Here is a 10,739-nt window from a genome sequence, read left to right as displayed (position 1 = left end):
ATTGAAGATCAAAGACTACAGCCTTCAGTATGGATTGCACCTCAATGTAAAGAAAATGAAAATCCTCACAACTCAAACAACAAATAACCTCAAGATAAATGGAGAAAAGACTGAAGTTGTCAAAGACTTCTTTTTGCTTAGCTCCAGTCAGTGTTCATGGAAGCAACCATCAGAAAATCAAATGATGTATTGCATTAGGCAAATCTACTGCAAAATACCTCTTTATTTATTTTATTTAAATTAAAAACTTTATTGTGAATTGAGTAAAGGTTTACAGAGAAGATCATCAGCTTTATATTAAATAAAGCATATACTTTGTTTCATCTCAATGATTACAACTCCCTCCATGAAACAAAAGGTAGCCTGCTTCCTCCCTGTAGTTCTTATTTACATGCCACTCACCTTCTCAACTTTGTCCTTAGGCATATATTGCCCTTTTAATTTTGAGTGATTGACTGTTCCATGGTGAGCATATCTTGTTTGTGTTGTTATATCCCCTTGATAAACCTATCTATTGCTTGGCTGAAAATTGGCCCACAAGGGTGAATTCCTTTCCAGACCTGAAGGATTGTCGAGGGCTGTAGTTTCAGGTTTCTTAGTCTCTTTCTGACCAATATGCCTGGCAAAAGACCTCTTTAACGTGTTAATAAAGAATAAATACATTGAGGAGAGGCAGCAAGATGGCAGACTAGGCAGAAAGGCTGTACAGACTATAACAAAGAGATGGAAAACCAAAAGAAACATGCAGATGATAGTCCTGGAACTCTGAACTTCATATGAAGGGATAGAGAAGTGGATTGAATGCTTACTGGGAGAGAAAGCTGAACAGATGTGGCAAAAATGGAGAAATTGATGATCTGTGCCTGCCGATCAGACAGGCATAGCCATCTTGAGTTTTCGTGAGTGGCTTTAGAGACAAGAAAACATGTTACTTTTGCAGAAACATACCTGTGGCTCACAGATAGTAAGGTGCATTCCCCCCACCCAGCCTCTTGTTCTCCACATTCCCTTGGTGACCGGAAGTGAAGTCAGTCACCACCCACGTACACCTCCAGAGAAGCTCCGGCTCTCACAGCTGAGAGTGAGTGCCACGGTTATGGGTCCCATTAAAGGAGGCAGGAGCTGTCTGCATTGACCCAGTTTGGGCGGGCCCTGCTTCAGATCTGCAGAGTTAGCCCTGGACTAGCTCTCACTAGGAGAAGCAGCTGAAGAGTTGAATGGGGAATTAAAAAAAAAAAAAAACAAAGAGAGTGAGAGACTGGTGATCTGTGCTGACAGGCCAGCTGTGGTGTGACCACCTTGAATGTTTTCAGGTACTTTGAAGGCAAGAGGGCAGTAAAGTGGCAAAGAGAACAAATTTCTTTTGTTTCTTTTGTACCCCACATTACCTTGGTGACCAGAGGTGTGGTTGACCCCCATCTGCATACACTCCCAGAGAAGCTCCTGTTCTCAGGACTGTCAACGTCTCATCAAAGTGTGTGAGGAGCTAGCAGCACCAATCTTGGTACCTGGAATCAAGTGTGACCTATTCCAGACCTGTAGAGTTGGTAATGGTCAGCCCTGGACTACAGGGACCTTTCACTCTTGGCTCCCCTCTGGCACAGAAATACCTTGATCCCCCAGCTGCTCTGGGGTCTGCATGAACTAGTTCTGGATTGGGTGCCCAGAACAGATAGCACCTAGCCCTATAAGAACTCCACCTAGGACTGAGTGTTACTGTGTCATCCCTTAACCACCCACGACATGACGTCCTTGGCTGGCAGGAAACCCTGGAATTGTCTCCTCTCTGGGTCTGGAAACTGCCCTATGTTTTTCTTTTTTTCATTGCTTGTGTTTCTTTATTCTTTCTCCCTTGCCTTTCTCTCTTGTGCTTTCTAAACTTTCTATATGCCCTTTCATTTTTAATTCCTTTTTTGCTGCTTCTCATTCAACTGCTGCTTCTTTCTTGCTGCTTCTTTTTTTAAAATCCCTCCTTGTTTCTTTTCCTTTTTTTTGACTACTCTCTGGTTTCTTTCCTTGTATCCATTATTCCTCTCCCTAATTATGTTTAGGTTTCTTTATTTCTTTTTAGTTTTCTCTTTTTTATTATTTTGTTTTCCTCTCTTTGGTTTTTGTATTCTTTTTCTAGGTGTTGCCTGACTATTTTTAATTTTACTATTTTCTTTTTTCACTGTTGTTTGCTGGTTTGTGTTAATTTTCCTTCATTATGGCCCCACCAATTTGGCAAGAGCCAGTACCAGCGGCTATACATCAGATCAGTGACAACAACCAACATCAGTTAAATCCACCTTGAACTGAACTGCACAGTGAACAGAGAACAATGCAATAAAATTAGAAATCAACAACAGATCAAGGAAACAAAGTCAAATACTTGGAATCTAAATACCACCCTGCTTAAAAGCTACTGAGTAGTATAAAAAATAAAAATGAAATGAAAATTCCTTGAATCAACTTAGAATGAAAACACAGCATTCCAAAACTTTTGGTATACAGCAAAAGCAGTGCTTAGAGGGAAAATTATAGCAATAAATGCACACATCCAAAAAGAAGAAAAGATCAAGATCAACACATTAACACATCTCCAACAATTAGAAAAAGACTGGCAAAGTAAGTCTGCAGTCACCAGAAGAAAAGAAATAATAAAGATTAGAGCAGAAATAAATGAATTGGAAACAGTAAAACAATAGAAAGAATCAATACAAGAAGTTACTTTTTTTTTGAAGTTTTTATTGTGAATTATGTGATAGTTTACATGGGAGAACATTAGCTTGAAAATCATCCTATCTTATTTTGTTTCATTGCAATGATTACAAACCCCTGCATACATCATCAGACAACCAAAGGATACACCCCACAAATCTGACCCCCCCCCAGGCCATCAGCACACAGCCCCTCTCCCTCCCTGAGAAGAGACTCTGTGGCATGGTAGAATAAGTACTGTACTACTAACTGCAAGGTTGGTAGTTCAAACCCACCAGCTGCTCATCAGAAATCCTATACAGGGTTGCTGAATCAGAACCAACTCAACTACACTTAACAATAACAATGGAAAAAGCACAGTAATCTAGGCATAACCACTTTGGTTTTACCATTGAGTTCTGCAAACATTTTCTAAGAACTTATTACCCTAGTTCATCAGTTTTTAATTAACTTTTTGACACCTCAGAATTCAGGAATCAATGGCATGTTATAGTAAATGTCAGTGTATTTTCTTCCTGGTGGTTCGTAAAATCATAGTATATGTTACAGTCGACAGGGTTTCCGATTTGATGAAAATCAAATGTGTGTGTGTTAGGATGAGGGATAAAAGGCTTTATGAATAAGACAAGTCTCTGACCTCAAGGACCTTACTTAGTCAAATAACAAAAACAGTGTGGAAGTGCTATATTCACAGTTCTAATATAAAGTGCTGTGGGGGCACACAGGAGGATCAATGAATTCCACCTGTGGGGTTAAGAACAACTTCATAAAGGTGACATTTGATCTGGGCCTTGAAGGATAAGAAGGGTTTCCCAGGCAAAGCATGGGGAAGGGACATCTCAGGAATGTGAATGTGGAAGGTCTACTGTGCTTCAAAGAGGACTCTTTGCTGTTATTGTTGTTAGGTGTTGTCTAGTTGGTTCCAACTTATAGCGATCCTGTGCACAACAGAACAAAACACTGCCAGGTCCTGCGCCACCCTCTTAAATGCAATGAATTAGAACACAGATGTTGAGTGTTGATTTGAAAAGTTTCATTTGAGTCCCCAAATTGTGAATTCCAACTTTTTCATTTATTTACACCTAGACTGTAGAGTGGAGTCCTTGGGACATAAAGGCCACGTTCCAGATAAGAAATTATAGAAAAGAACTTTTCTGGTGCCACTGAATCTTTGACTGCCATCATTTTTGTTTTGGAAACAAAAGACCGAAGAGATTGTGGTCATAATATCCACCCAAGTTGACTGTGAGTTATCTGGTTTCAAAGAGGTGTATGAAAGAGAAACAACGACATTGTTCCTCTGTCCAAGGAAGTATAGAGATGATGTACGCAAACTTTGGTTATCCACTTCCTAGCTGTGGTCCTATAGGAAGGAGACTGACATCATTCTTCGTGTTTCCTCATCTTGTAAGATGAAGTTGATAAATAGTGTTGTTGAGAAGATTAGATGAGCTCATATAATGCAAAGATAGTATCTGACTCAGTAAGTGTATAGTCAATAAATGTCACCATTGTTGTTGTTGTTATTATTACTACATAACTAACAATAGAAAGTTGATCAAATTCATACGTACCCTCTAGTATATCAAATATCCTCCCAGCTACTACCTTAACCAAATTCTTTGCTCTTGTTGTCCCTTAAATTATGTTCTCTGGAGAGGATATGATAAACTCATTCATACTATATGTGTGAATGATGTGTGTATGTTTGGGAAGGTGGGACAAGTTGTAGGAAGGGTGTTTTGATTTTAATGGCATATAAGGGCTTAAGACAAAGCAATGACTCTGTAGTGATAGACATTCTTCTCAGGAAAGATCCTGGAAAGGGAATTTTCTTGGGTTCAGACCTCTATAGACTTCAATCGAGTCTAGGTAAGCTGTCCCTTCACCCTGCAGGCACAGTACCAGAAGGGGGAAGAAAGCCCAGTTCTAGAGCTCCAGTGAGAAAAAAAAAGCTCACGTAGGAAAAGGGAATGGAGACAAGAGAGGCTATTAGAGTATGTTCCATTTCCCCTTAGCACAGGAATCCGTGCAGCTGGGACCCCGCTACAGTTGCTTAAATAAAAATCAGGCATTGTCTTATTCTTTGTACTCCAAGACTTTGAAGCTGTAGTTACATATCCCTTGTAGGTGTGTCCTCCTTTCCAGAGTGAGTACCAAGGTGTTGTCTCTCCTGTTTAGTGACCAGAGCTACTGTCCACAGTCTCTCTCTCTCTGAATGGCACCTTTGATCACACCCAACCCTTTGGTGACTGCTATGCTTCATTGACTCAGGTTTCATTGACTCACTACCCAGGAGATTGGGCTTATACTTACTCATCTGCAGATGTGTCCTCAGGTATCCTTGGAGTATTTCTTTTACCTATCAGCCTATACCTGCTGATTCCATGATACGTGTTCTGTCATGTGTATTTCAGACTATGACAGATAACATGCTGGAGAACTTCTCCTTGTATCACTGGAACGTTAATCAGCATTTGGACGATTGGCTAAGGCCTACTTTCAAGGCTTTATTATGTGTCACACTCTTTCATGTACATTATCTTCTGCAATGTGTACAAAAATCCTCGATTGCCACTCATTTTACAAAAGCGGAAACTGAGACTCAGAAATATTAAATAACTTCTTCAATATTACACAGCCAGTAAATGATTCAAACCCACTCTATCCAACTCCACAAGATTGTTCCCTTACATCATGCTGATATGAGCTAATGTAGGTTCAGTCACCGTGGTGGTGGTGGTGGTGGTGGTAGTGGTGGTGTGCCGTGCAGTCAGTTCCGACTCACAGAGACTTCACGTAGGGTTTCCGAGGTTGTAAATCTTTACGGGAGCAGAAAGTCTCATCTTTCTCCCATGGAACCGCTGGTAGTTTCAAGCTGTTAACCTTGAGATTAGCAGCCTGACTCATAAACACTACACATAGAGGTCATTTAATTTTCCTGAAGACAAACTGATTGATTTTTTTAAAAAATCAGTTTTTATTGTGAGGTTTACACAGAAGAATAAATATCAGTTTTATATTTATCCTATCGTATTTCATTTCCTCAAATAACCAAAGAGTACACCCCACAGGCCTGCCCCCCGGCCATCAGCACACAGCCTTTCTCCCTCCCTGAGTTCAGTGTCCCCAGCCGCTCCATCTGTCCACATCATCATCTCTGCCTCTCTGGGTAGGGTCCCTCTCACTGTTCTTCTCACTTGATGGTCCCAGGGACCTCTGATCCTGGGCTGCAAAATCAATCACTCCTTTTTGTCAAAAAACATCTACCTCTATATTTCCTACCCTCACAGTCAATCCTGATGGCAATTATTCACTATTGTACCACAAGAGTCTCATCCCTACTTCCTTTCGCCAGTCTGGTCCCAACAGATTGGAAATCATTCAGTGGAGATTCTACCTTCCCCGGCACCCTCTGGAACTAGGCTCCTTCTTGAAAGCTTGTAAGCCAGTCACTTCTTGCCTTTATAGCCCCCCCCACCCCCATTTTGGGTAGTCAATGTTTAAGTTGCCCATCCCTGTCAACCCTGTGTACCGAAGGGTTGGGAGTGATCCTCGCTGTAAAGATTTGTTCTCTTTTTTGAGTTATTACATCCATAAGTATAGGTAAAGTTCATCAAATTGTAACAGGTTACCCTCCCCACCCTACCCCACCCCTTCTTTCTTCTTCTAGTCGAGTTCTGAGCATCTAGCCATCGAAGCCAGGTCAAGTGGGTACTATCTGCAAGTAAGTATGGGTGTTCTTGTGCATCCCCCCTCACTTCATATCAGCTGGATGCTTCACTCTCTGCTCTAGACCTCTGTGGTCGTGTCACTGCCTCTGAGCCCAGGAGTCCCCTGGTGTTGCCATACTGCTGGCCATCCAGGTTTCCTTCCGTTTTCATAGGGGTTTATTGAATGTGGTCGGGCTTAGCTCACAACTTCATTGCTGCTTTTCCCCCTCTTCCCCTTATCAGTGATGAACGTGGTCACAAACTGGTTGATTTTTGCAATCTGAACACAACTTTGGTCAGCTTTCTTAGAAAATGTATCTCTTTATTGAAAGGGCCATAAAATGTACATGTTTTCTGGTGGTGGGCGGGTCGGACTACATGACAGACACCACATCTTCTCCCCATGACAATGAAGTTGAAAGAACTCTAACAACAACATAAATGAACATAATCGAAATATGAAACCCAGATAAATGGATAGATCTCCAGAGAAAGTTCTAAAATATATGGACATGTAGCACTGATGGATCCAAATTAAAAATAATCATGAGTCTTTGATCAACATTCACTGAGACCTGGGGACCTGATACTTTTATAATTAAAATGCATTTATTATATTTTCATCCCATTTTTCCCTTGGTCTTTCTGTCTCCTAAAATGTTTTCATCGGAAATTAACTACTTTTCAAGGGAAAAAAATGTGCTGGTAAGTCCCCTTGCTACTTGGAAGGTGTTAATTATGCTTGATGATTTATATGTTTTTCTTTTATTTTTTCCTTGACCTCCTGGTAGGATTTTCAGAGTTGTAATAAAGGACCCATATTCTGTTCACTCATAACTGAAATGATTCTTGTGGAAAAAAAACCAACAACAACAACTAAGGATCTCTTTATTAAAATAGCTTCAATAAGAAGAAAAATGTTTTCTTTCAAATATACACATTGATTCCAGATTTTATGAAACATCATCTCCCCTTTTAATGTATAATGAAACGGAGGACAATCTGGAGAGCTGCTTTTTGGTGTTCATAAATGTGGGTTGTGTTAGCAGACAGCCCAAGGGCATTTCTGGTTTTGAGGTAATCAACCTTTTCAAATGCATAATATACTTTTATGTGGTTTTAATGAGCACAAAAATATATTTGCAACTAGCATAAAGGACTTTTCACCCATAAAACATGAGTTATCTTAAATCTTTTCCTTTGCGTATACATTAAGGCATGTTTCTAAATATACTGCTGCAAGCAAAGGAGTTCCAGTTCCTCTGTTTGTGCCCGAGCAGAGCAGAAAAAGCTTTAGCTATGGAGTTTTCCTAGTTGAGTTCTCTGGTAGAAGATGCTGAGATGGAATTTGAGCTGCCAGATGTTTCATAGGCATCCACACCTGTGAAAGAAAGAAGGAGGAAGCAAGTTCGACAGAGGAGAAGTCGAAGAGCGATGCAAGTTTGACAAAACCTCAGCAACCGTGGCAGGGATTTCTGGAGGGAATATTATCCACCAGAGTGTCCCATATTGGGCTCAAATGCCTGGGCCTTCATATCTCTGCCTTGCTCCATCACCAGATGTGGGCTGCCCCTGGAAGGGTATAACCTGGTCAGAGTGGCTCTTTGCAGGTGAGGCAGACACTGAAGGAACTGACAGCTGGACACTGTCTGCTGGCCTCACCCCACACCATCAGGCAGCAAGGCCTTCCTTGAGGGAAATCTGGGTGGCCCATCTTTGTGTCTTCCCCAGTCTATCCTTTGTGCTGTTCTTTCTGGATTCCTTTGGGCTACTCTTCCAGAGAGGAAACTTAGAAGGATGTGAGTGGAACAAATTACAACCCCACTGCTGCCATTGGTCTTGGGGTTGCAGTGGATACTCTGCTTTTCTCCTCTACTATCTCTGATAGCATAGTGGTTACGAATCGGGCTGTGAACCGCAAGGTCAACAGTTCAAAACTAACAGCTGCTCCGTGGGAGAAAGATGAGGCTTTCTACTCCCGTAAAGATTTACACCCTCGGAAACCCTGTACAGGGTCGCTATGGGTCGGAACCGACTCGACGGCACTTAACAACAACAACAAATTCATTCTAGGTCCCTTTTACTCTTGGCTACTGCCCTCTAGTGGCCTTAGTGGCTTACCTGCTGGCCTGACCCAGACTTTCATCTTTGAGGAGCCTAAGTCCTGGGTCATTATGCTCTCCTCAAGAAGGGACTGCCATATCTGTTCACTTACCGTCACAAATGGGCAAGTGAGTTACAAGATATGATCAAGTGGCACACATATTTCCACACATATTTCTCCGTAGCCCCATGCATAACAGCTTGATGTTCACCAGGGTCAATTGATGACCTGATGACCAAGATCAATTGCCTGTGCCAAGATAGTGACTCCTCTTCTAGCCTGCTTGTGTCTGGACACAAGGAGCCCAGAATGCCCATTCAGTAGCTGTAGCTTATAGTTCAATGGGATTCTTCCTATGCCCTTGGAGAAGATGTGTCGCTTGTGGAGACCAGGTCCTCTAGCCCTGTAGAACTCAGTTAACAGGTATGGTAGTCACAAAGTCACAAAGCCAGCGTTGTACTAATCAGGGTTCTGTTAGGGAAATGTGTGCTAGTCACGGTTCAGTCAGAGAAGTAGACCATTAGGAAAATTTCTGTCTTTAGCTCAACTACTAACTCAAAGGTTGGTGGTTCAAATGCATCCAGAGGTACCTTGGAAGAAAGGTGTTACACCTGATGATCTACTTCTGAAAGAGTAAAAGCCAAAAAAAATCAACCCCTTGCCCTCAAGGTAATTCCTAATCATAGTGATCCAGTCAGCAGAACTGCCCCATCAATTGTTAGGGTTTTTTTTTGTTTTTCTTATTTATACTCTTTACAGAAGCGGATCACCAGGCCTTTCTTTTGCTAGTTGGCACCAGGTGGGCTCACACCATCAACCTTCAGACTAGTGGTGGTGGTGTGTCTTGGAGTCAGTTCTGACTCATAGTGACCCTGCATAGGGTTTCTGAGGCCGTAAATCTTCACGGGAGCAAAAAGCCTCATGTTTCTCCTGCAGAACTGCTGGTAGTTTCAAACTGCCGACCATGATGTTAGCAGCTCGACTCGTCACCACTACGCTACCAGAGCTCCTTTTAGGCTAGTAGTTGAGCTCAAACTGTTTGTGCCACCTAGAGACCTGTCTGAAATATTACAGCCATTGAAAACCCTATAAAGTGCACTTCTGCTCTGACCCACATGAGGTCATCATGAGCCACAATTCACTTGGTGACAACTGTTTTGTTTTAAATATCTGTTTCTTTATATGGATATAAATACAGATACCAAAGATTTGACCTTACCCAAATAGATCTGTTTTGGAAGAACTGCAACCAGAGTGCTCCTTGGAGGCCAAGATGGCTAGGCTTCGTCTCTCATACTTTGGGCACATTGTCCAGAGAGAACAGTCGGTGGAGAAGGATGTCATGCTGGGTAAGGTGGAGGGTCAGAGAAAAAGAGGAAGACCCCCAACGAGATGGATCAGCCAGGTGGCATCATTGATGGCGTCAAGTGTGGCAGCGGTAGTGAGGTTGGCCCAGGATCGGACATTGTTTCGCTCTGCTATGCATGGGGTCTCTATGAGTTGGTTCTGACTCGATGGCACCTGACAACGACAACAACTGTGGGAGCTGGTTAAACAGTCTCTGTAAACTTGACATCTGATGCTGAAGCTTAAAGTCTTCAGGACAGTTGGGAAGAGACAGTGGACGTAAAGTGGGGGAGATCAAGCACAAGCTAGAACCCTGGAGCATGAATGAAAACTGGAACTGTTGTTGAAAATGAAGACGTTGAATTATAATCTATTCACTGTCTCCACCTTTGATGATGGAGGTGTTCCACAGGAGAAGCAGTAAGTACACTGTCCAGAGCTGTACACATTCACACACCTGGCTCCCGTCCAGGAGTCTGAGATGCTGGCAGAGTGTATAAGGCAAGGTTTGGCAGCTGAAACCTGGCTGCTGTCCCATGGCAAAGATGTGAGCCAGTAGGTAAGTGACAATGGACATGAGTTTCAGCTGCACCTGGTACCCCTGCACTTGTTTTCCATCATAGAAACTATAAGATTGCTGCTTCACTTAGGTCCACCAAATCTACAAATTGTTTCTTGTAGTCCACCCTATTTGGAAACATGCAGGTAAGAGAATTCTGGGAAATGTAGTTCAGTCTAGAAAAGCTGTCACATTACAAACACACCACAGTCCCTTTGTGGGTCATTGAGAGTGTTGGCAAGTGGAGCCATTCCTGCTTCCACCCCTTGATTCTCAGCTCATGTATTCTTCCAACTGGGAGCGCAGTGCTTTATGA

The sequence above is a fragment of the Chrysochloris asiatica genome, unplaced genomic scaffold (assembly GCF_000296735.1).
Source record: "Chrysochloris asiatica unplaced genomic scaffold, ChrAsi1.0 scaffold00051, whole genome shotgun sequence".
NCBI lineage: Eukaryota > Metazoa > Chordata > Mammalia > Afrosoricida > Chrysochloridae > Chrysochloris > Chrysochloris asiatica.
Note: the sequence above shows the minus strand (reverse complement) of the source record.